The sequence below is a fragment of the Rattus norvegicus genome, chromosome 1, assembly GCF_021556685.1.
Source record: "Rattus norvegicus strain SHRSP/BbbUtx chromosome 1, alternate assembly SHRSP_T2T, whole genome shotgun sequence".
Classification (NCBI taxonomy): Eukaryota; Metazoa; Chordata; class Mammalia; order Rodentia; family Muridae; genus Rattus; species Rattus norvegicus.
Genome location: NC_141534.1, coordinates 131,698,183 through 131,726,115, shown reverse-complemented (window position 1 = coordinate 131,726,115; position 27,933 = coordinate 131,698,183). Strand labels below are relative to the sequence as shown.

The window sequence follows — 27,933 nt, the reverse complement described above, 5'->3', positions numbered from 1 at the left end:
CCTCAGAAACTCAAGCTAGGCCTAGTGGCTTACTGTCTCTTCCCGCTTCCTGCCTATCCAGTTGTAGAACTCTCAGTACCTTCTCCAGCACCGTGTCTACCTGCATACAGCCATGCTTCCCACCATGACGATAATGAACTGAACCTCTGAAACTGTAAGCCAGCCCCAATTAAATGTTGTCCTTTATAAGAGTTGCCTTGGTCATGGCATCTCTTCACAGCAATAAAAATCCCAACTAAGACATAGAGTGAGTATGGGATCAAAGAGAGAATGAGATCATTTTAAAAGTTCCTTATAAAATAGGCACTAAACCTAGACTTATCAGTAATCATTTTAAATAAACACATTAAATAAATTAAACAAACTAATTAAAAGATACAGACCATGCCAGGTATTGTGTACTCCTTTAATCCCACACTTGGGAGACAGACAAGTGGATCTCTGTGAATTCACGATTCATACAGTGAGTTCTAGGCTAATGGGAACTACACGATGAGATCCTACCCCGCCCCCAAAAACAAAGATACACACCATTTGAGTCTGAGACACAACTACTAGAAACCCACACTAAATAGGAGACATGTGTAGCTTCCAAGAACATGGATATATGTAAATACAACATTAACATCAATTAAAAGAAAGTAGTAGTTTTTAAAGAATAGATTTATGAGGAAGAGATGATCAGAAGAAGGATGAGTATCTCACAGTGATAATAAGTCACACTCACGACTGGGATCTTCAGCACCACTGGCTGCAGTTCTAACAGGAAGAAATTCCATAAGGGTACAATTGAACTAAATGGCCCTGCGCACCCTGACCTAACAGACCTTCGTACCTCAGTCAACAGCAGAACATGCTAAAGGAATGTTCACGAAAGCAGACCACACTCTTACCTGTAAAACAGTACATTTTAAAGACCCGAAATCATATCAAATACGCTGACTAAGTTGTCTCACCTGGGAATTTATTCCACTTTGTGGCCTACATGACATTCAAACAGGCTTTAGGAGGACGGTGACAGAAAAACTCACCAGAAAAGCCATTTTCTATTCTGCTCATTTATACATGACACTGGAATATATAACATCTACAACTATTACAGTTTCACCAGTTTTCAAGACACATTTTAAAAGCACAAGGCCTTTACAATAAAATTTAGTGAAATATACTAAGTATAAAATTAGATGCATCGACATGTAGAACTTGGGAGAATAATTACTATACTTTTTATTTTTTCCAGATGTTCAGAAGAGGTGCTGGATTTTTACAAGTAGCCATTTACATTCACCAGACACTTACTTAAATCATCAACATGAGCTCATAAGTAAATATCTTGTTAATGTAAAGAAGTAAAAAATTCCTTCCAAAATCCAGAAATTAATTTTCTTAAAAGTTCTGGAGACTAGGAAATCAAATATGCAGATTGTAGCTGATTTAGTTTCCAGCAAAAACTTTCTGCTTGACTTATAAATGGAACAAAGGAAATAAACATATACCGTTTATACATGGGATACCATACAATTAGGAACTCAGTTTATACATTGGTCAGTTTCTTTCCCACTAATAGCAATGAACAGGTAAATTAAAAAATCAGAAACACAATGATACTTATAACATTGCTACTTAAAATAAAATACTTGTCTATTAATGAAATAGTTACAATTTTTTTATATTATAAAACACCAACGAAGTAACAACCAGGATATTGAAAAGAGATTACATGTTAATGGATAGACAGACTCCATATTGCTCAACATCAGTTCTCTCTCACTTAATCTCTAGACTCTGTATAATCCTAACCAGAATTCCAGGAAGGTATTTTGAAAGCTGTAGGCATCCAAAAGACCCCAGAGTTAGCCAACATAATACTGACAAAGAGTTGGGAGATTGACAATGCTAACCTTCAAGGCTGACAAAATGCTACAGCAATCAGGACAATGTAACTCTGGCAAAAGAAGATATGGTAAACATGTAGCACAGATTTAGACCCACACAGGTAGAGCTAAGTGATCTTTGACACAGCAGTCAAGTGGATACAATAGTAGAGAACTTCAGTAAAGGAAGCTGGGAGATCTGGACAAACACTGAGAAAAACGAAGCTAGACACAGAAATGAAGTAAACAAATGAACTCAAAACAGAGCATTAAACCCGAATGTAAGATGCAAAATTACAGAAGGCCTAGAAGGTAACACTGGAAAAATTTAGGTCACCTGGGGTGGTAATGTCTCTCTTAGTATGACAACAAAGATATGTCTAATGAAACACTCACAACGGAACAAAGAACTGATGAACTGAGCTTCACTGAAACTAAAAACTTAGGCTCAGCAAAAGCAAGACCATGAGAACTTTCCAGGCATGGTGTCACACACCTTTAATCCCAGACCTTGGGGGGCAGATGCAGGCACATCTCTGTGAGTTCAAGGCCAACCTGGTCTACACAAGTGAGTTCCAAACTAGCCAGGGCTATGTAGTGAGGCCTGTCTCTTTAGAGAGAGAGAAAGAGAGAGAGAGAGAGAGAGAGACAGAGAGACAGAGAGACAGAGAGAGAGAGAGAGAGACAGAGAGAGAGACAGAGAGAGAGACAGAGAGACAGAGAGAGACAGAGACAGAGACAGAGACAGAGACAGAAACAGAGAAAGGGCTGTTGGGAGAACACTAAGCCCTGGATCAGTAGAATTATTTCCAAAAGGCTTACTCAGTGAGGGACTGTCATTCAAGCTATACAAAGAACCCAGAACTGATCAATAAAAAACTACCAACTTAATACTTTAAAATGGGGAGCAGACCTTAAGAGACATCTCATGAAAGAAGAAACACAGATGTCAATCGAGTACTCAGCAAACACTGTTGCAAATTAAAACAACTCTGTGAAGCCATCCCACACCTATGAAGGTGGAAAAACGAAATTAATGGTGAGTGTCAGAGAAGATGTGGGGCTATTGGAATGCCAGTTTGTTGTTCGTGGAAATATAGAATGGCTCAGTCATTTTGGAGACAGCTTGGCAGCCTATCACGAAATTAAACATAGGCTTACCAAAGAATCCATCAGTCACACCCCTTCGTCCTTACCCGAATAAACTGAAATCAAGAGTCCACACACAAAACTGCCTAGGAAGGTTAACACCATCTTTACTTCGAATTCCCAGCACTTGGAAATAGCCAAACATTCTTCAATAGGTGAATTTGTAGGCAAACTGTGGTACAGCCAAGCACTTGAATATCACTCAGTGGTAAAGAAAACTGAACAGAAGAACCTTAGATTTGTATTGCTACATGATAAGATTTCCATATGAAACGTCACCCATTGACTCCTATGTATGAACAGTTGTTGGCGCTGTTCGTAGAGGTTGTGGAACCTTATGTCTAGCTAGCCAAAGCTCTGTGGGAGCAGGGATAGAAGTTATATATAGCAGACCTCTCAGCTTTCTGATCTGCGGAGGTGTAAGAAGCCATATCATAAGCCACAAACGCATCGCTTCTCGGCCTTTTGGCTAAGATCAAGTGTAGTATAAGCCACAAACGCCTTTCTTGTCACGAAACTGAGGCAACAGAAATCTTTCGTCCTGTATACTCTTTCCTTTTTTTGGTTATTTTTGTCGTGGCTATGAGAAAATAACCGAAGCACTAGCTAAACAAAGACAGTCTGAAAAGGCGTGACTGTGTCCTGGAATAGAACAGTCTGGAAAAGTAAAATCAGATTGTGAAAAGGATCATTGGCTGTCAGGAGCTTAGCAGGTGGAGTGAAGGAGAACGTGCAGATGGAGCACAAATGCTGAACTATTTTATAGCACTCTAACGGTAAGAACATGACATCATGCCATTTATAGGCACAAATACACAGTAGTCTTCAACATAAGGAAGAATCCCTTCATGGGAAGCATGCACTTATGCTTTAAAGTGCGGGCCCCTTTGTATTCAACTACTTTTTTTGTCTTAAAGTTTATTTTGTTTCATAGTATCACAGCCAAACACAAAGTCACTATTTGTACAATTTACCTTCATTCTCTTGCTTCCAATATTGTTGAATCTATATCTTTTTTCTATATTGTTGTTCCAATATCTTTTGAAGATAGCACAAGAATTGGATGCTCCTTTTAAAATCTAACCAACCTGACAACCTCTGCCTTTTGATATAGAATGCTTGGTTCATTCATATTTAGTGTAATTTGCAATACAGTCAAAACAGAATCTGCTACTTTTGTTTCCTTTTGCTTTTCACTCTGGGACTTACAAAATAACTCAGACTGTCCTTGAACTCCTAATCCTTCTGTCAGTCTCCTGAGTGCTGGGGTTGTGAGAATATGCTACCTAGCCTGGCTTTTATCTGCCACTTCACTGATTTCTCTCTGTATATGTAGGTCATGACACAATTTTGTTTGTTAATGTTGTTAATGTTCCTTCCTTATTGCCTGCCTTCTTTTCTAAGTAGGTACTTTCTAGTGTACCACTTTAATTCTTTTGTTAATATTTTGACCATCTTAACTATTTTTGTCTTAGTTGGTGTTTTAAATCTGATGCAGCTAGCAAGACATCAGATCAGGGAGTTTCTGTAAATACTGTTTGATACATGCTATCTGGGTGGATACTGTTCTCTCTCCTTTTTTTGGAATCACTGGCTTCTACAAACCTCTCTGGTGCTGCTTCTGTCTGGAGACCATTAGATTCCACCCTGGCCTGTAGCCCAGGTTCCCTCCCAGCTGAGCCTGAAGGGTTCACACCTTTTGATCTGGGCTCCTTCATGCTTCATTGACCATGACCTCAAAGCTTCCTAATGTTAGAGCAGCCCCACTGCCAGAGGCCAGTCAGCAAGCTGTGTTTTTGATGCAGACAGCGGGACCTGAATCTGATGTATTTGAAAGAGTCTTTCAAATTCTATTTTCCTCTGCTTCCCTTAAAAGGCTGGAAAACACTCTCACCCCACACCACCGCCACACATGTCAAGTCTTTACATTCCTACCAGTTATCAGCTATGCGCTTTAACATCCCCTCCCCCTTTAACCCAACTTCAGATAAATTATTACTGAGATTCTAACCATTGATGATGTGATTATGTAGAGTTAGCTTTTCATGCTGTAAAATGACAGACTATCTTACACATGTTTTCTGATAGATCTAGGGCACCAAATCCCTTCTGGATATTTTTCTCTGAAATTACACTGAGAGAAATAAACAGCTGTCAGGAGTAGGGACTTTGCTAGCCGCTGAACTGCTGACTCAGTGCTGGCCAATTCTCTGTGTCCTGGAGGGTAAGGCGCACACCCTAGCATCCAAGCACTTACTTTCCTTCAGGAGGGAAACATAAATGTGTTGTGAGGGTTAGGAAAGAAGACAGGGCCATGGATGGAAGACACAGATGTGTGTACAAGTGACCGCCAGCATTCTAGATGTTCAGTCATAGTCAAAGATGCGGTCAATATTGAAAATAGGCTTAACATTTGGTCTCATAAACTTAGAAAGTCTGTTCTTGTCATAGTTTCCTGAACCATACAAGTTCTTATTGATTTGCCCTGTTTTTAAATCCAAGACTCTATAGAACAGCTACATGCAGACAGTTCTTAACACATACAAAACTAAGGCTTTTAATCCCAAGGCTACCTTTATCTTAGATTCTCATCTAGAAGTAGATGTCAGAGGTTTGTTGACTGAAGCTGAGAGCTGTTTCTGAATTGGTTGCTTTTCTTGTTGCTCTGACAAAACAACCGTGAGGACAACTTTCAAAGAGGGGAGATTGATTTGATTTGGCTCATGGCTTCAGAGAGCACAGTCATGGTGGCAGAATGTAACAGGCCATCTCTCAGGAGCATCACAGCTCGTTGGTGGACAGGAAACTGAGAGCTAGAGAGAGGAGTTTGGGACAAGATACAGCCTTTAAGAATACCTGTGATCACCTACTTCAACCAGGTAGGCCACACCTCCTAACATTTCCAGATCCTTCCAAAGTAGTGCTACGGTCTGGGGACCACACCTCATCGTGAGCCTTTGGAAGGCATTTCATAGACAAGCAGTAACACACGCTTTCCCTGGCAAGATGATGGGTTCATAATTCAAGCTGTGCACACTGATAGATTCTTTTAGTTGCCATCCAAACGTCCTGCTTCATAGCTCTAATAGTCAGCACAGGTAACATTGTTTCTTCCATCTCTGGTGGGTCTGATGGGTCTTCCTTGAGGTAGGAGAGTGTCCTAGAAGAGATGTAAGGGAAACTCTACCTTGTCCATTCGTAGGGATGCTAGAACAAGAGGGGTCCAGTAGAACATGGCTGGTGTAAGCAGAGAGCATCCATCATGAGCTCTGCCCAGAGAGGAGTGACCTAATAGCCTCCAAGCTAGACCCAAGTCAGTGGTCATGGAGAGAGTTATGCTCAGTCAAGAGTTGATAGACTGTGTGGAGGACACTATTGTGGCACTGGAGACAGCTCCATGAGTGAGATGGAGGAGAAGCTGGGTCTGTTAAAGGCAGTGCTGTGCAAGAATTGTTTCTGGACCTTCTAGTTTCACCTGCTCTGGCCTCAAATTAGAGGAGATCATGGTATCAACACACAGGAAGCCAAAGGCATCACCAAGACCCAAGCCATGCCACAGCACAATGTCACTCATACAGGTCAAAGCCCACAGTGCACAAAGGACAGAAATAATGCATGCGTCTAGTTTTAAATTGGCTGGGTTGTTACGTTGAATCCTCTTAGTTCTTTTGCTTTTTTAAAAATTTGCTATTATTTTTTTGGTTGCTGGCAGTAAAAGGTACTTGAAAAGGGCAGGGACGAGACCTATAATGGAGCAAGAGATGTTCTCTCTGAACATCCAAATTGTAGCTAGTATCATCCCAGGTAGGTTATCGTTATACAGGAAATGTGTATGCACACACACACACACACACACACACACACACACACCACACACACCACACAGAGGCACACACACAAACACATGGACACACACACACACACACACACACCACACACACCACACAGAGGCACACACACAAACACATGGACACACACACACACACACATGCTTGAATAAGCTGTGACACCCCTACCCCTGCTCTGTACAACTGAGATACAGACCTTCGTGGATGTGACTGTCCAAGCAGGGCAAGAGTACAATTGCAAATGTCCAAGAACTTCCCGATTCTTAGATGGTTGCTGACAGCATCGTGGAGAGTTTTTATCCAGAGAAGACAGTGTTGCTGTGACCCTGAATGATTGCCCAGCTTTCTAAGAGGCCAGGGTTAGAAAAACAGTGTCAGAGCTCTCATTTCCCAGAGTATGTGTGACCATGGGGCTACACAGACATTATTTTAATGACGTAACCAATTTTAAAAATCAGATTAACAAATGTAACAATTCTTGCAGATGTTGGGTGTCGTCTGACTAGTGACAGAACACCTCCTATGAGGCTCTGCAGCATGATGGGTGATAAAGTGCTTTCTATGCAAACATAGAGACCTGAGTTCGGATTCCCAGCGCCTATATAAAAAGCTGGGCACGGAGGTACATGCTTGTCATTGCATCACTGGGGAGGCTGGGACAAGAGCATCTCTGGAGCTTGCTGGCCATGAGATATAGCTTAGTTCGTGAGTTCCAGGTTCAGTAAAGGACCCTGATTCAAAAAGTAAGATGAAGAATTGGCCACAGAAGATATCCAACATTGATTTCTGGCTTCCTCGTACAAGCTCACACATAGACACTTACCTCTACTATTTACTCGTGTACACAGACACATGCATGCATGTGTGCGCGCGTGCACACACACACACACACACACACACACACACACACGCCCACAGGCATATAGGCACACATGCATGCATGCATGAGAATGCACACATCCAGAAATCCTACCTATTCCTCCCATCCAGCAATTTGTCTATGGCTTTCTTTACTGACAAATCAAGAACCAGTTGAGGAACAGGACCTTAACACCAGAATTCCTTCACATATATGCAGACACACACACAAACACACACACACACACACACACACACACACACACACACACACACACAGAGAGAGACACGAAAATCTTAGTTTGTGGCAACCATTTACCATGTCTCCTGTCCTTCCAAAGGGAAGAAGTGAATCAGGAATTGTGCCTCAGCATTGCCAGCAGAAATCAAGATAAAGGGCTGCTTGTGCTGGTCCAGGTCACTGCCAGCTGCCTCTGGAAGACATCATGAGCATCAACAGTTCTCCAAACTGTTGATTCTATCTGCAGCTGGCTCAGTTGTGCACTCACACCAACAGTCTGTCCAAAGGCTCCCTGCACGTGAGTTGCCAGTGTCCCACAGAGCATTGCTGTCTGCCTGGCTCTGCAGACTGAACTCTCCTCCATCTAGAAACTAGCAACTACTTCCCACACATCAGCAAAGAAAGTGATAGGAGTGATAGGTAATCCAGACTCAGTTTGAGTCTTCCTTCCTTTCTGTCTTCCTTTCTTTCTTCCTTCCTTCCTTTCTTTCTTTCTTTCTTTCTTCCTTCCTTCCTTCCTTCCTTCCTTTCTTTCTTTCTTTCTTTCTTTCTTTCTTTCTTTCTTTCTTTCTTTCTTTCTTTCTTTCTTTCTTTCTTTCTTTCTGGCTGGCTCCTGGATCATAGATCTTTCAGTCACATTTAGATTACATGTGCCTTTTTTTTCCCCCTCTGTAGAAGGGATTAGACCCAAGGAATATTCAGTTTCTTAAATTTTTGTTTTGCTCTGCTTTGACGTAAACTCTCACTTAGTAGTTCAGTCCTGAAAGCCTCTGTGTAGCCCAGACTGGCCTTGAATTTTTAACCCTTCTACCTTGGATGATGGTACCACAATTTGCCACTGTGCTTGGTACAGATCACCTCCTCCCTTTAATGTTAGCTACTTTTCTCGTAACAAACACTTCTTAGCAAGAGCAACTTAAGAAGGAAGGACTTATTTGGCTTCACAGTTTAGGATACTGTCCATCATAGCAGCAAGAGCATGTCGGTTGTGCTCGCTCGGGTGCTTTCTGATCAGGAAGCATGTGCGCGTGTGCGTGCGCATGCGCGTGGACGCACTTTGTCTCCCAGATTGCTTCCCTCTTCATATCCATTCCAGGACCCCAGCCCAACATATGGAGGAGCCATTCACATGCAGGGCAGGGGTGATCTCCCTGCCTCAGTTAAACCTCTCTTGGAACACCCTCAGAAATACTCAGAATTGTGTCTCCTAGGTGATTCTAAAACCTGTCTCCCTGGCAAGACATCATAAGCACGTGATGTAACCGTTTCAGCCACTTCAGGTGTTCAACTCAGTGTTGTTAAGTGCGTTTGCCTGGAGACATCTGTAATTCCACACCTCTTCTGTCTTCATTACATTTCCAGAGGAATTGGAAGTCCTCCTTCATTACTTCTTTGTGTTCAGCAAGGATGCATTTGATTTATCTAATTTCAAAGACCGCATGCCATTTGTGTGATAATATACAGGAATATCTGGAACTGGCCAAACTAAATTTACAAAAGGGTTATTTTCAACTCACTAATAACCCATGCGATGCCTTTGTTATTATAAACACACATCATTTTCTCCTACATACTGTTTTTTTCACTAAGTTTGAAGAGTTGAGTCATGCATAATACAAACATTAGAAGAATGTCCTTAATTACATATGTGGTACTCCTCATAAATTCCGAGCAACCTATTCTAATGTTTTAAAAATATTATACAACAATGAATATTTTTAAAGTTAAGTATGGGTGACATAAATACTATATTCTTTTCATATACACACAAGTACATTTCTATTTATAAAATTTAGGCACACACACTTTAAAGTTGCCTGGCTCCGTACGAGGCTAGTATTTGGAGGCGAAAGACCAAAAATATTGGCACCAAAAAAATTGCTGTCAGGAAAATTGGGGGTTGTTGACTTAATAACACAAGGCATAATTGAGGCTGCCTCTAGCCCTTGTTGTGGCTGATAAGGCTGATAAGGCTATGATTAAGAGCCCATTCTTTTTATTGGTCATAGTCTTTTCCTTATTCTTATCTTTTTATAGCCACCTTCTCCAGACAGTAAAAGCCTCACTCTAATTTGGGAACTCAGTCACCTTTTTTTTTTAAACATAAGCACCGCCCACAGGGGAAGTGAATTTTCAACAAGTTACTTATAGATACCTGCTTTCTTGTTTTCATTTGAACACAGTAAGCATCAAATAGAGAGCTCATTGCATCTGGAAACATTTTGTCAGTTAGAAAAGTAAAACTGGCCTCAGTTTCTCTAAGAATTTGTATGTTATTCTTCCCCACTTCTATGCCCACTCTCTACCAACTGTAGAGGACCACTACACTTATATGATTCTTCTGAAAATAGTGACTGAGTTATGAAAACTTGAGTCAAGCTAAATTCCAAGCACTGGACTTCTGATAGGATCAAACCAAATGGCTGATCCATGTAAATGTTTGACATGCTTAATCAAATCATTGGTTTTATCATCAATGAGTTCATCATCTTTCCATTACGGTGACAAAAACACTGTGAGAGAATCAATTTATAAGGAAGAAAGGCTTATTGTGAACTCATGGTTCCATCAACTTATATCAGCTTAGACTTTCTGAGTTCAGTCACCCTGGCTGACCCTCCCACCACCAAAGCTTAGCTGAACTGCTCCCATCAACCCTCACCTGAACTGCAGACCAGAAGAATCACTAGTGATAAAATTGACATTGATCTAAGATGCTACATTCTGGGCTGGTTTATCCTGCAACAGAAAACTGAGACAAGAACTGGTATATGCATGGGGGATGTTGTCATCCTAGCACACAAAACATGTGTCTTTTGGCTGTGGTCGATGTGGCAGCAAAGGCAGGAGAGAGAGTCAGGAGTAGCAGTACACCTTGTTGTAGGAGGTGTGTCACTGAAGGTGAGCTTTGAGGTTTGAAAAGCCCACACCCTTCCCAGTGAGCTCTCCCTCTACCTGCTGCCTTAGGATCAGGAGATACAGCTCTCAGCTACTGGTCTAGCACCACGTCTGTCTGCTTCCCGCCATGATGCCACGGACTAATCCTCTAAAACTGTAAAGCCAGCCCCATTTAAATGCTTTCCTTTGTAAGAGTTGCCTTGGTCATGGTGTCTCTTCACAGCAATGGAATAGTGACTAAGGCAGATGTAGAAGGTAGAGAATGCAACCAGTAAAACTGTTGATCTGAAAATGGAGATTTCCAAACAATTAAGCCGAGTGCAACTGGAAGTTCAGCTCTTATTAAAGATTCTATAAAATGTAGGAAAAAAATCCCTGGCTAGATAGTTGGACTTTGGAATATCTTTAGGACACTTTGTTGGCCTCGCATGTGGCCCAAAGTAAAGAAAAGCTGGTTTAGAAATACATAGGTTTTACTATGGTGTGATCTTCAGGAAGATTCACAGTAATGCCCAAGCATTTAAAAGAAATTACATAGCAAACATACTGGCAGACCAGTAAAAAGCCTAGACACAGCAAAGTGAAAGAATGCTTCAGGGGCTGGAGAGAGGGCCCGTTGGTTAAGAGCACTGACTGCTCTTCCAGAGGTCCTGAGTTCAAATCCCAGCAACCACATGGTGGCTCATAACCATCTGTAATGGGATCTGCTGCCCTCTTCTGGTGTGTCTGAAGACAGCTACAGTGTATTATTTATATACAAAAAAAAAAAAAAAGAATGCTTCAGGCCTCCATTTTTTAAAAGCAAGAAGCATTTATTTATTTATTTATTTATTTATTTATTTATTTATTTTTAAAGATTTATTTATTTATTATATATAAGTACACTGTAGCTGTCTTCAGATACACCAGAAGAGGGCATCAGATCCCATTACAGATGGTTGTGAGCCACCATGTGGTTGCTGGGAATTGAACTCAGGACCTCTGGAAGAGTAGTCGGGTGCTGCAAGAAGCATTTATTACCAATACTTTCCAGGCAGAGGGAGGAAGATCTCAAGTTCGTGGCCAATCTAGGTTACATAGTAAGGTACAGCCCCATCCCACAAAAAGAAAAAAATGAGGGTTGGGGGGGTGTAGCTCAATAGGAGTGTTCTTACTCAGAGTATTCAAGGTCCTGGATTTGATTTGTAGCAAAACACACACACACACACACACACACAAATAAAATAAGGAAAACTCATAGACTAGCATCAAGAGCACCAAAGCTGAACTGAGGAACCTTTAAAAGAACAACAGATCAAGAGACCACAAGATGTCAGCCCAGACTACCATACACAGCAAAACTTTCAGTCACCATAGGTGGGGAAAACAAGATATTCCATGATAAAGTCAAGTTTTTTTTTTTGGTTCTTTTTTTTTTTTTTTTTTTTTTTTGGAGCTGGGGACCGAACCCAGGGCCTTGCGCTTCCTAGGCAAGCGCTCTACTAAAGTCAAGTTTTAAAAAACTATCTATCCGTAAATCCAGCCCTAAAAAAAAAAAAAGTACTAGTATCCAACCCAAGGAAGTTTGTATTTTCTTCAATAATTTATTTTTTAATTCACTTTACATTCTGAACACATTCCCTCCCTCCTCCTCCCAGTCTCACCCTTCCCTTCCCCCATTGCCTACTTCCCTTCTCCTTAGAGAACAAGGAACCTACCTTGGGTACTGCCCAACCCTGGAACATCTAGTCCCAGCCGGAGTAGGCACGTCCTCTCCCACTGAAGCCCAGCCAGGCAGTCCAGGTAGAGGGAAGGGGATCCAAAGGCAGGGAACAGAGACTGAGATACCCCCTGATCTACTTGTTAGGGGACCTACATGAAGACCAAGCTGCACATTTGCTACAAATGTGTAGGGGTCCTAGGTCCAGCCTCTGCATGTTCTTTGGTGGGTGGTTCAGTCTCTATGAGCCCCCATAGGCCCAGGTTAGTTGACTCTGTAGGTCTTCTTGTGGTGTCCTTGACCCCTTCAGCTTCCTCAATTATATCCCCCACTCTTCCAGAGGATTCCCAGAGCTCTGCCTGATGCTTGGCTGGAGGTCTCTGCATCTGTTTTCATCCGCTACTGGATGAAGTCTCTCAGGAGACAGTTATACTAGGGTCCTGTCTGCAAGCATAGCTGTGTATCACTAATAGTGTCAAGGGCTGGCTCTGTCACAGGGAATGGGTCTAAAGTTCGGGCAGCCATTGGTTGTCTGTTCCCTCAGTCTCTACTCCATCTTTGTCCCTGCACATCTTTAGGCAAGACAAATTTTTGATTGAATGTTTTGTTGGTGGATTGATGCCCTCCTTGATCCTCAGGAAGTCTTGTCTGGGTGCAGGACCAACCCAAGGAAGTTAACTACATAAAAACAATAAAAAGGGTCACAAATAATTTCACAGCAGCGAAACTCAAAGGAAGGAAACACACCACCACCACCAACAACAACAATAACAACAATAACTACTACTACTGCTGCTGCTACTACTACTACTACTACTACTACTACTACTACTACTACTACTACTACTACTACCACTGCTATGACTACAAAATAACAGGCATTAACAATCATTGGTCATTGATACATATCAATACCAATGGACTTGATTCTCTAACAAAAAGGCCCATACTAACAGAATAGATTTAAAAACAGGATCCATCCTTCTGCTGCATTCGAGAAACACATCTCAAGTTCAAAGATATACATTACCTTAGAGTAAAAGGTTGGAAAAAGATTTCCCAAGCAAACGACTCTAAGAGGCAAGCTAGTGTGGTTATTCTAATATCTAACAATATAGACTTCAAACCAAAATCAATCCAAAGAGATGGATTATGACACTCGGACTCAAGGAATAATCCACCAAGATGACATTTTAATTCTCAAAACCTACAGCAGAAATGCAAGGACATCCACATTTATAAAAGGAACATTGCTAAAGTTTAAATCACATCACACTTTAATACTGGGAGACTTCAATACCCACTTTTGGTAATGGGCAGTTCATCCAGACAAAAACTAAACAGATTGAGAACGGAGCTAATAGGCCCTGTGAACCTTACAGATATCTACAGAAAATTTCACCCAAACTAATAAATACCTTCTTCTCACCTCACAGAATACTCTCCAAAATTGACTACATACTTGGTCACAAAGCAAGTCTCAACAGATATAAGAAAATTGAACTTATTCACTGCATCCTATCAGACCACCACAGATTAAAGTTGGATTTCAACAATAATTGAAAGTCTACCAACTCATGGAAACTGAATGCCTCTCTACAGAATGACTACTAATGACTACTGGATCAAGGCAAAAATAAAGAATTGAAGACTTCCTAGAATTCAATGAAAATTAATGCACAACATACCAAACTTATGGGACACAATGAAAGCTGAGCTAAGAAGAAAGTTCACGGCACTAAGTGCTTTCATTTGAAAAGAAAATGGAGAGATCTCGTGTGAGCGACTTAACAGCACACCTGAAAGCTCTAGAACAAAAAGAAGCAAACATATCCAAGAGGACGAGAAGGAAGAAAATCTCAGGACTGAAAATCAACAAAACAGAAACAAAGAGAACAATAGAAAGAATAAGTTTTTAAAAACTAGAGTTGGTTTTTGAGGAAATAAAAGATTGACAAATCCTTAGACAAACTAAAAGATAGAGAAAAACATCCAAATTAACAAAAATCAGAAATGAAAAGGGGGACACAGACACCAAGGAAATCCAAGGAAATATTAGGTCATACTTGAAAAACCTATGCTCAACAAAATTGGAAAATCTATAAGAATGGACAATTTTCTCCATAGATACTACTTTCCAAAACTAAATCAAGATCAGATAAACAACTTAAGTAGACCTGTAACCTCCAAGGGAATAACAGCAGTCATTAAAAGTCTCCTAACTTAGAAACACCAAGGGCCATATGGTTTTAATGCAGAATTCTACCAGACTTTCAAAGAAGAGCTAATGCCAATATTCCTCAAATTATTCCACAAAGTAGAAACAAAAGTAATATTACCAAATTCATTTTATGAGGTCACAGTCACTGTGATACCCAAACCACACAAAGATTCAACAAAATATTAAAGACCAATTTCTCTCATGGACATAGATGCAAAAATGCACAATAGAATACTTGCAAATTGAATCCAAGAACACATCAAAAACACCATCCACCATGATCAAGTAGGCTTCATCTCTGAGATGCAGGGATGGTTCAACATATGAAAATCCATCAATATAACTCACCATATAAACAAATTGAAAGAAAAAAACCCCACGTGATCATCTCATTAGATGCTGAAAAAGACCTTTGACAAAACCCAACACCCATTCATGATGAATGGAGATATCAGAGATACGTGACCCATACCTAAACATGATAAAGGCAATTTACAGCAAGCCAATAGCCAACATCAAATTAAATGGAGAGAAACTCAAAGCAATTCCACCTAAATCAGGAATAAGACAAGGTTCTTTCCATATCTGTTCATTATAGTAGTTGAAGTCCTAATTAGTACAATAAAACAACTAAAGGAAGTCAAAGAGATTCAAATAGAAAAGGAAGAAGTCGAAATACCACTATTTGCAGATGATATGACAATATACATAAGTAACCCCAAAAACTCTACCCAGGAACTCCTACAACTGATAAACACCTTCAGCAAAATAGCTGAGTACAAGATTAATAACCAAATGAACAAACAAAAGTCCAGTAGCTCTCTTATATACAAAAGAGAAAGAAGACAAGAGAGAAATCGGGGAAACAACACCATTTACATCAGGTCACAAGTAATATGAATATCTTGGTGTAACTGTAACCAAGCAAGTGAGAGACCTGTTTGATTAAAAGCTTCAAGTCTTTGAAGAACTTGAAGACGGTATCAGAAGGATTTCCCATACTCATGGATTGGTAGGATCAAATAACAAAAATTGCCATCTTACCAAAAGCAATTTATAGATTCAACACAATGGCCATCAAAATTAAAAAACAATAGTTTATTGACTTAGAAATAATAATACTTGACTTCACATGGAAAAACAAAAGACCCGGGAGAGCTAAAACACTTCTGTGCAATAAAAGAACATCCAGAGCTATCATCATCCCAGACTTCAAACTGTAGTGTAGAGCAATAGTGACAAAAAAGCATATAGTATTGGCATAAAAACAGACGTGTTGATAAGTGGAATCAAATCCCCGAGGTAAGTCCACACACCTATGGACATCTGATTTTAATAAAGAAGCCAAAAATATATAAAGGAGAAAAGAAAGTATCTTCAACAAATAGTGCTGGTGTAACTGGGTTTCAGTATGTAGAAGAATGCAAATAGATCCATATCTATCACCCTGCACAGAACTTAAATCCAATTGGACCAAGAACCTCAACATTAAATTAGAAACACTAAGAAGAGAAAGTGGGAAATAATCTTGAACACATTGGCACAGGAGACAACTTCGTGAACAGAACACTGATAGAGCAGGCACTAAGATCAACAGTTAATAAATATGACATTATGAAACTGAAAAGCTTCTGTAAGGCAAAAGACACCCACCATCAATTATATATTGTAATATATAATGTCCAAATATATGTCTGTGGGAAGAGGCCTACTCTTGTCTGAGGAGAAGTGGAGCAGGAAATGGCAGCCCAGAGATTGGGAAAAGATCTTCACCAACTGAACATCTGACAAAGGGCTGACGTCCAAATACATGAAGAACTAGACATCAGCAATCTAAATAATTCAGTTAGAAAATGGGATGCATATCTAAACAGAGTCCTCAATAAAGGAATTTCAAATGGCTGAGGAACACATAGAGAAATGTTTGACATTTTTAACCATTAGAGAAATGCAAATCAGAATGACTTGCAGATTCCTTACACCTGTTAGAATGGCTAATCTACAAAACACCAGTGACGGCTTATGATGGTGAGGATGTGGAGTAAGAGGACCACTCCTCCACTGCTGGCAGGATTGAAAACTTGTCCAACCACTTTGGGAATCAATATGGTGGCTTCTCAGAAACCTGGGAATTAATATACCTCAAGAGTCAGCCATACACCTCCTAGACATATACCCAAAGGACACTCCATTCTACCACAAGGACACGTGCTCAACTATGTTCACGTTCACAGTAGCTTAATTCATAATAGCCAGAAACTGGAAGCAACCCAGATGTCCCTCAACAAAAGAATAGATTTTAAAAACCAAACCAAGCAAACAAACAAAAAACCAAACAAAGTGGTATTTTTGAACAACAAAGCATTACTTAGCTGTTAAAACAAAACAAAACAAATAAACAAATAAAGACAATGAAATTTTCTGGCAAATGGATGGAACTAGAAAAGATCATCATGAGTGAGGTAACTCAGACCCATTAAAATAAACACGGTATGTACTCACTTATATGTGGACATTAGCAATAAAAAAAGGGACAGAATCCACATACCCAGAGAGGCTAGAAACAGGAAGAGCTTGATGAGGGGGATGCAAAGATCTCCCTGGGAAGGGGAAATAGAATAGATTTCCTGGTGGACTGGGGGTGGGTAGGGACAGAAACAAGAGGGATCAGGTCGGGTATATGGAGGGAGAGAATACTGGGAGAGAATACTGGAATGGTGGGGGCAGCATTTTGAGGGTAAGCTAGAAATGTAATGCAATGAAAACTCTATGGAATCTATGTGGGTGACACTAGTGAAGACTCCTAGTAATGGGGGACAAGAAGGCTGAACAGGTCATCTTCTGTAACCAGGCAAGTCCTCAAGTGAAGGGACTGAGAAGTGAATCCAGCCACAAAACTTCAACCTACAGTTTATCACGCCTGCAAGATGTGCGGAACCAGAACCAGCTTAATTGTCACCAGAAAGATGTCACCCAGAAACCGATGGAAGCGGATGCAGACTCTTACAGCCAGATATTAGACGGGTGCTCTGGGAGTCCTGCAAAGGAAGGAGAGGAAGGCGATTGGAGAAGCCATAGGGGCCAAGGACACCATGAGAACACGGCCCACAGAATAATGTCTCGTTTTCGCCCTTCCCCATTGCTTTTAGATAATGTCAAAGAACAGCAACAGTTTATGCAAGAATTGACAAGATAACAGAGGGGGGTTAGAGAAGAGCCCTCTAAGAAAGACCAGATCCTGACAGGCAGAGGTTTCAGTGCTACCAAAAGGAGTACTATGTAACCTTTTCAGACTATGACCATAAAGAAAATACTGAAAACTAAAATGGAGATAAATGCCGCTATTATGCACAAAAATAGGACCGGGAGGAAAGGAGGCTGAGCCCCTCCGAGGTCACTACCCACGGACATGAGGTAATTGCTTCACTCTGGTCATTAATTTCTGTAGCTTAAGAGCTGACTAAGAACCAAGTAGGAGTGGGGTGTTCTTTAAAGTCCTTGGCTCACGCGCTCTTATTTTAATCATACAATTTAAATTATAGCATTTAAAGCGAGTTACTGTTGTATAATTTGGGCATATTTATAATTTTGATATATTTGTATCCATACATATAAAATGCCTTGTGCCATACAGACAAAACTGTTGTAACGTTGCCAGAATGATCCTTGGCATTGCAGAAAACCAAGCATAAATTATAAACCAGACGACGAATAAATTGCACCACACGTAAATACACAATGTCTACTGATGAGGGAGAGGCTTGCAGAAGTGACAAGTTCTCACAAACCGGGAGAGTGCGCTTGCGCCATGCGGAAGCATCAAGGGAACTAGTCCGGAACGCGCGCCTGTCAGAAGACAGTAAGCAACAAACAGATTCACAGGAGAGGACACAGTAGCAGCTCAGTTCTCCCCTCAGGCAGGAAAAAGCAAACTACAGGGATACCATGTCATAATCCTCACACTGGCGTGTCCAGTGCCAGCAGCCTGCAGAGCACAGTGTGCAGGCTTCATTCCACAGACATGGGCTTTGTGGAGCGCAATCTGCGACGTTCAAGTCAGAGATGTGTGCAGGTCATCTCCGGATGTTATACCCCAGGATCTACAGGGAAGGGCCTTTGTACCCTGCTAAACATTTAACAATAATTAAAGAGAGGAAGAAGAAAACAAGCATAATCGTGAGCCTGTTTCTGAAATTAAAAACAAACAGACAAACTAAACTAAATCACCCATAATATGAATCGGGATGCGTCTATTCCTAACAGGCTTCAATCTCATGTGTTTGTTTATTTATTCAGGGACAAGGTTTTGTGTAGCTCAAACATGCTATGTAACCAAAGATGACATAGCACTTCTGATCCTCTGCCTCCTCCTCCTCCCAAGTGCTGGGTTTATAGACATGTGCCACCATGCTTGTTTTTGTTTGTTTGTTTGTTTGTTTGTTTGTTTGTTTTTGCTGGGCTTATATAGACAGACATGTGCCTGGCTCTAGGTAGAGCTGGAGATCAAGCACTCTACCATCTAAGCTTCCTCCTAGCCCTGATCTTTAGACTTGCTGCAAGGAACAAGTACCTTCTTAAGAACCCCCACACCCCCACCCCACCCCTGCCATGATGTCTGTGAACCACAGTTCTACTTTCTTCTCCCAAGAAGTGGAAATCTCCATTTGTTTCCACAAGAGAAAGGCTGGCCCCTGGGTGCACCTGAGTCCCACCATCTTGGAGACAGCCCAGGATTTACGGACTGCCAGCACTACTGGAGTGTCCTTTTGCCCCTGGCTGCATGCTCACCAAGGGATGGGTTCTAATCCTGAATTTCCTGAGTATTCTTCCCACCAAGAGCCTGGGTCCCTAATGCCCCTATACTAGATACAGAAGAGTCAGCGATTGCAAACTGAAAGATTTAAAAATAAACCTGGGGGGTTGGGGATTTAGCTTAGTGGTAGAGCGCTTGCCTAGCAAGCGCAAGGCCCTGGGTTCGGTCCCCAGCTCTGAAAAATAGAAAAGAAAAAAATAAATAAACCTGGTAGGGCACCTAAGTGCCCAAACAATCTTATGTCTATCAGTGAGAAACAGTCAACATGATGCAATTTTCAAAAGACAAATAGGGAGCTCACCAAAAAATTAAGGATTACGTTTTAATTCTTCCACAAAACATGCACAATGTTTCCACATGGGAAGCAGTATCTACTGTGGCCAAGCAGAAGAGGCTGCTGCAATCTGAGACCAGTCTCTAGAGCTTAGCCATGTGGTGCAGGTCTGTAATCCCAGCTGCTACAGAAGTTGAGGCAGGAGGATCACAAGTTCAAGGCCAGCCTGAGTAGTTCAGGAAAACCCTGCCATTTTTTTTTAAGTATTTTTAAGGCTGAGTGTGGTGGGGGCAGAGGCAGGTGAGTCTCCATGAGTTCAAGACCAGCCTGGTTTACATAATGAGTTCCAGGACAGCCAGAGGTACACAGAGATCCAAACAGTTTTGAGACCCTGTACTGAAAAACGAACAAAACACTAACAATAACAACAATAATAGTAATAATTTTAAAATATAAAACGTCATTGTGGTGAAGCTCAGTAGCAAAGCATTGCCTGACCTGCAGAACCTTGGTTTTGATTAGTGTGCCACAAAAGGAAGGAAAGAAAGAAGGGGGGAGGAAGGAAGGAAGGAAGGAAGGAGGGAGGGAGGGAGGGAAGGAAGGAAGGAAGGAAGACAGAGGACGGGAGAGACAGAGGAAAAGAAAAAAAAAAGGAACTTCCAGTTGGCTTCGACTGTTGATATGGCAGAATAATTTTCTTTTGTTCAAGAGGCACTAGATTTATATATGAACCTTCAGGTTTAGAAAATACTGCGCAGACAAGACCACCTGCTTCTTTCGGATTACAAACTCTGCAATCTGCGATGTGAACCCACACGGGAGGAAGATGTGATCCCTCTATTAGCAGGGCTCTGTCTTGGCTCTCAGGAGTGGCAGGTGGTAGGTAGCAGGGCTCTTAGCTCTCCCCCACCCCCCAAGACCTCCAGCCACTGGAGGTCACTTTTATAATAGTCTAGCATCTGAATATGTTTGACTGTTTTGCCCATAAGGAGTGGCACTATTAGGTGGTATAGCCTTGTTGGAAAAGGTGTGTCACTGGGGAATGGGGCGAGGGGCACTTTGAGGTCACCTATGCTCAAGCTATACCCAGTGTGACACACAGTCTCTTGCTGCCTGCGGATCCAGGTGTAGAATTCTCAGCTCCTTCTCCAGCACCATGTCTGTCTGCATACCACCATGTTCCCGCCCTGGCAATAATAGTCCAAATCTCTAAAACTGTAAACCATCCCCAATTAAATATTTCTCTTCTATAAAAGTTGTCATGATCATGGTGTCTTTTCACAGATACAGAAACTCTAAGACAGTGTCCAAACCCCGGCATTTGTTGTTTGTTTCAACCTTCTTGTTTGTGCATTAGATACTTTGTGTCATTAGCGTCCAGTTCAATAACAGAGTATGTTTTTTTTTTAATTTTTTTTATTAACTTGAGTATTTCTTATATACATTTCGAGTGTTATTCCCTTTCCCGGTTTCCGGGCAAACATCCCCCTCCCCCTCCCCTTCCCTATGGTTTTTTTATATTGGCCATTTGACTTGTTTTAAAATTACTGCTGTACTGTATAGAACCCCAATCTTTGGAGTGAACAAAAGGCTCTGGGCTATTTAAGTTTAAAAGTAGTGTTAACGGCTGGTGCGTTGGTTCAGTGGGTAAGGGGGTGCTGACAAGCCTGATGACCTTGGTTCCATCCTTGGTACCCACATAGTAGAAAGAGAGAACTGACTCCCTGAACTTTGATCTCTGACCCTCACACAAAAGCTGCGGTTGCATGTGTGATGCCCCTTACAAAGCAGGCAAAGACAACGGAAGTGCAGTGTTAAAATTGAAACATGAGTTTTAAAGTGTAAGGTTAAATACTGAACAGAGTTCCAATATGTTTGCAGTGTGCGTTCATATGTGCTCAGACTGGGTAGCATCCTGTGTAATATATTCCCAAATAATTAAAATAAATAATTCCCATAATAAAAAATAAGTATAAATGCTCCACACTTATGCACATAGTGCACACTAACTGGACTTGGCAAATTATAAACAAAAAAGACATGAAGCCGACTGTGGGGCTTTTTGGTGATGTAGAGGGAGTCGAAGGAGGGAAGTGGCAGGTGTATGTGATCATATCCCACTAGCGATACGTGCGTGAAACTCTTATGAACAGATGAATAAGATTGGCTAGGAATTCCAGAGATGAGTATCAGCAGGGAAGGTTTCTCGTCTTAGAATGGCGATCTTCTTCTCTAAAAGAACCTCAGCCATGAAGACTTGACAGTGAATGGCATAATCCATCACTATGTCAATCTAATTTCAAGAATGGCCCCTATAGGCTCATAGATTCAAATGCTTCTCTGTCAGTCTCCTATAGGCCATATATTTGAATGCTTCTCTCTCAATCTCTCCCTGCCTCATGCTTGTGGATCAGATGTAAGCTCTCAGCTACCCCTCTAGCACCTGCCTTCCTGCCCACTGCTATAATCCCAGCCATGTGATGATGGACTCATCCTCTGAAACTTTAAGCAAATCCCCAATTCAGTCTTTATCATAGCAGTGAAAAAGAAGCTGAGAGACATTAGTGTCAGGGACTTGGGTATGGCTGTGACAGACCTAGCCATATTGTAGAAGACTTAGAGACTTTAGACCAGAAGAGTGCTTGAACTAAATGGATCTTAGTAGGACTGTGGAAGGCAGCAACAATTATATATAAGTCTACTGTAGCTGTCTTCAGACACGCCAGAAGAGCATCAGATCCCATTACAGATGGCTGTGAGCCACCACATGGTTGCTGCGAATTGAACTCAAGACCTCTAGAAGAACCGTCAATGCTCTTAACCACTAAGCTATCTCTCCAGCGCCCTAGAGACCATTCTTACCTGACAAAGAATGGCTGCCTATTGCCCTAGTTCTAAGAATCTGCGGGAGGCTAATTTGATGAGTTTGGAACTAGTTTTGTTGGCGAAGAAGATTTGAAGGCGGTGTGATGTTGACTCTGTCCTGTGGTTATTAATCATCTCATGCAGATCTACCATGAACATGAGCAGCAAACAAGGCAAAAAAAAAAAGGAGAGAGAGAGGAGAGGGGGAGGGGAAGGGAAGGGAAGGAAAAGGAAAGGAAAGGAAAAGGGAAGGGAAGGGAAGGGAAGGGAAGGGAAGGAAAGGAAAGGAAAGGAAAGGAAAGGAAAGGAAAGGAAAGGAAAGGAAAGGAAAGGAAAGCCAGGTGAACAGTCTGAGGAGAAAAGACACCAGGGACCATACTGCTGGAGCCAAGCCCCGATATCTTTAAATAAAGGCCTGGTGTGAAATGAAATGACGGAGTGGTGGTGTCTGGGCAAGAGCCCACCCAACTAACCCTGGAAATTGATAAAAAGAAAGAAAAGAAAGGGCCTAAAACATTATCTGTTTTCAAAGAGCAACAACACAGAAAAGTTTATGCAAATACAATCCAAGGAGAGCAATGAGGCGGCCAGACTCTGTCTCAGGCTGGCAGCGGAACTTGGCAGCTTCCCCTAGGTGCTTCTGGCTTTAGAGCCATGAAGGATACAGGAGTCAGGAACTGTGAAACTCCCTCTGCAGTTAAGGAAAGCTGCCAAGGCCAGGAGTGTGGCAGAGGAGTCCTGCCTGGAGGCTTGGAGAAGCCATTGCTGGAAAAGCTGCATGTGTTGGGGAGCCCAGGGGATGCACCAGAGCCTTGGGATGTTTGCTAGGGAGGGGTGCACACAGGGAGTGGAATAAACCCAGAGAGAGAAGTGCATTGCAGTCAGCGAAGCTGGGAGAGTTCAGCTATCTAAGCCCTTTGACATCTAACTTAGAGTTACAGAATTTGGAGTTTTCCCTGCTGGGTTTCAGTTTTGCTTTGATCGAATATTTCCTCACTATGCCTCCTTTTCTCCCTTTTCAAATGTAAATGTATATTCTGTGCCACTGTGTGTTGGAATTTTGTAAATTGCTATCGATTTTACAGTGTTTCAATTAAGAGATTGCCTCGACAATAGTGATAAAAACTGCATGGTATTGGTACAGAGCCAGAGAGGTAGACCAGTGGAATAGAATTGAAGACCAAGAAATGAACCCACACACCTATCTATGGTCACTTGATCTTTGACAAAGGAGCCAAAACCATCCAATGGGAAAAAGATAGCATTTTCAGCAAATGGTGCTGGTTCAACTGGAGGTCAACATATTGAAGAATGCAGATCGATCCATGCTTATCACCCTGAACAAAGCTTAAGTCCAGTGGATCAAGGACCTCCACATCAAACCAGATACACTCAAACTAATAGAAGAAAAAGTGGGGAAGCATCTCGAACACATGGGCACTGGAGAAAATTTCCTGAACAAAACAGCAATGGCTTATGCTCTAAGATCAAGAAACGACAAATGGGATCTCATAAAACTGCAAAGCTTCTGTAAGGCAAAGGACACTGTGGTTAGGACAAAACGACAACCAACAGATTGGGAAAAGATCTCTACCAATCCTACATCTGATAGAGGGCTAACATCCAAAATATACAAGGAACTCAAGAAGTTTGACTCCAGAGAGCCAAAGCACATAAACATAACCTCACATCCAAATATGAATATAACAGGAAGCAATAATCACTATTCCTTAATATCTCTCAACATCAATGGCCTCAACTCCCCAATAAAAAGACATAGATTAACAAACAGGATACGCAACGAGGACCCTGCATTCTGCTGCCTACAGGAAACACACCTCAGAGACAAAGACAGACACTACCTCAGAGTGAAAGGCTGGAAAACAACTTTCCAAGCAAATGGTCAGAAGAAGCAAGCTGGAGTAGCCATTCTAATATCAAATAAAATCAATTTTCAATTAAAAGTCATCAAAAAAGATAAGGAAGGACACTTCATATTCATCAAAGGAAAAATACACCAAGATGAACTCTCAATCCTAAATATCTATGCCCCAAATACAAGGGCACCTACATACGTAAAAGAAACCTTAATAAAGCTCAAAACACACATTGCACCTCACACAATAATAGTGGGAGATTTCAACACCCCACTCTCATCAATGGACAGGAGCCAGATGTAGATCGCTCCTGAGAGACACAGCCAGAATACAGCAAATACAGAGGCAAATGCCAGCAGCAAACCACTGAACTGAGAATAGGACCCCCGTTGAAGAAATCAGAGAAAGAACTGGAAGAGCTTGAAGGGGCTCGAGACCCCATATGTACAACAATGCCAAGCAACCAGAGCTTCCAGGGACTAAGCCACTACCTAAAGACTATACATGGACTGACCCTGGACTCTGACCTCATAGGTAGCAATGAATATCCTAGTAAGAGCACCAGTGGAAAGGGAAACCCTTGGTCCTGCCAAGACTGAACCCCAAGTGAACGTGACTGTTGGGGGGAGGGTTGTAATGGGGGGAGGATGGGAAGGGGAACACCCATATAGAAGGGGAGCGGGAAGGGTTAGGGGAATATTGGCCCAGAAACCGGGAAGGGGAATAACACTCGAAATGTAAATAAGAAATACCCAAGTTAATAAAGATGGAAAAAAAAGAGAGAGAGAGAGAGATTGCCTCGAGTCTCAGAAGGGACCTTGGACTTTCAAACAGTGCTGAGATTGAGAGTCTGGGGACTTTTGAGGTTGGACTATGTATATTTTGAATTGTGATATGGCTGCAAACCCAGGATGACCACGGAATGGAGTACGATGGTTTGAAGGAGAACAGCCCGCATAGATCCATATATTTGAATGTTTGGTTCATACTTAGTGGAACTGTTTGGGAAGGATTAGGAGGCATGGCTTTGCTGAAGGAGATGAGTCAATTGGGGTGGACTCTGAGGTTACAAAAGCCCACACCATTCCCAGTTAGCTCTCTGTGTGTGCCTTGTGCCTGTGGAATGGGAAGGTAGGGGTTTGATACCCACAAGGGGGGCTTTCCCGAAAGGAAAGGGAGAATGGGGGAAGGACTTGCATGAGGGGGTACTGGGAGGAGAGGAAGGACTGAAATTGGATTGTAAAGGGAATAAATAAATTTAATACAAAAAAGAAAAAGACAGTTGTCCTCTGACCTTCACACAAGGATCTATGCACACACCGATCTGTGCACACAGAGAAATATACAAATATACATGCAACACCGAGTATAATAGGTGTTAAAAAATAAGATAGCACAGAGAAGAGTACTTCCAAGAGACCTGAAAAATTAGCCTTTATGCTGGGTTGAGGATATAGTTCAATGGTAGAGGCTCAAGCTTAAAAACTCTCCCACAGATTTGTTTGATACTGTGAATTGTAACATTAACTGAAAGAGAGATGGGGGATGGGCTAGAAATAAATAATTCAGGGCCATCTAGTACAAGTGCCTTTGGATTTCTGGGCAGGAACCCAGGACACACTCCCACATCCCTGCTGTTGGCAACATGCAGAGACTGTGTGGTCATATGCTGACTCCTTCTGAAAGAAATAAAGGAGAAGTACTACTTTTGTTCTTCGTCAACCATCCAGTGAGGGTGCTTTCTGACATATGAACTGGAATTGCGTTATTTTATCTTCATGGATGTTTAGATAACTTTAAGATATGGGAATGGACATCTGCCAGCAAGAGTGCTCTGAGACCTATCAAGAAGCAAGCCACACTGCCTTTCAGATCTACTACAAGGCTGTTTCCCATCACCTTTTCTTGATTCTGCCTATTACAAGTGTTTACTCCAATCAGCCTACCCAACCCCCAATAAAGACTGTCACTGCCATCCAGGGATTGATGTGGGGAACAAATTATTACTCCTTGGAACTGCTAAGCCAGAGCAGCTTTGCACTGTCTGTATGGCAAAGGCACGAGAGGTTACTTATGGGTGTGAGTTTCTCTTCCTGTTGTTGTAATACAAAGTCTTGGCAAAAGCAACTCCAGGGAGGATGATTTTATTTGTGTCCACTACTGGCGGAAGTCATGACAGCTGGAGCCTGGGGCAGCTGATCACATTGTGCTCCCAGCCAAGAAGCAGAGCTTTCTGCTTTGTATGCAGACGAGACCCCCGGTACATTTAATGGTTCCACCCACTTTTAGGATGGATCCTCTGGCTTCAACTAACTTAATCAAGGCATCCACCACAGTCATTCCCACTAGTGTAATGTGGACAACCCCTCCCAGGTGTTCCTCCCAGGTGAGTCTAGTCTGTTAAACTGACAATTAACAGTAACCATCCTGGGGTTGGGGATTTAGCTCAGTGGTAGAGGGCTTGCCTATGCAAACACAAGACCCTGGGTTCAGTCCTCAGCTCCAGAAAAAAACAAAACAAAACAAAACAGTAACCATTGCATAGGGCATTTCTACATTATTTGTTTTAGGACACACGCAGCTCATTGGCTGAGCAGAAATCTTAAACTGCAAGCCCTTTCTGATTGGTTAGTTAACTGGGCTCTCTCAGAAGGGAGATGTTGACAGTGGGGTTAATAACCTCAATGATGTCTCCAAGTCTACAGGAGCATTTGAAGGTTTAAGCCTTAGCGTGTATACAACTCTCTCTCTCTCTCTCTCTCTCTCTCGCTCTCGCTCTCGCTCTCGCTCTCTCGCTCTCTCTCCCTCTCTCAATCTCTGGATTTAGGTCTGAGTCTTAACTCCATTTTCCTTCACAGAATCAAGCATCACCATCCAGACATCACTCATGGGGAGAGAGATTAGGCTTTATGTTTCACCGAGGATGCACATGGCATCCCAGGACACACATGCCCAACTTAAACAAGAGTTTGCAAATGTGAATTAATTCCAGAGTTTCCAATTCAACTTTATTGTGGGAGCAGTACCTTAATTGGATAACCTGAGCTGCGTCCCAAAATGTGGGAATCCCTGCTTTAAATGTTATTTATGTCTTTACCTCATCAACCTGAGTGTATGTCTATGAAGAACACAAATGGCCCGGCCTGCAGCAGCTCTCTGCTCCCAAACCCCGTGGGAGAGAGACCTCACCGCCTGATCAGGTGGGCACTCCTGAGGCTGCAGAGCGGAGGAGACCACCAACACTGCCCACCCCTGCCCACATCCCTGGCCCAAGAGGCAACTGTATAAGGCCTCTGGGTTCCCGTAGGGGAGGGCC

The 27,933-nt window shown here is 42.0% G+C and overlaps 1 pseudogene; it reads left to right on the top strand.

The window, feature by feature from the left end:
* The first annotated feature begins 3,472 nt into the window (after nt 1-3,472).
* On the top strand, nt 3,473-3,628 carry LOC147996835 (U2 spliceosomal RNA; annotated as a pseudogene).
* The last annotated feature ends 24,305 nt before the right edge of the window (nt 3,629-27,933 follow it).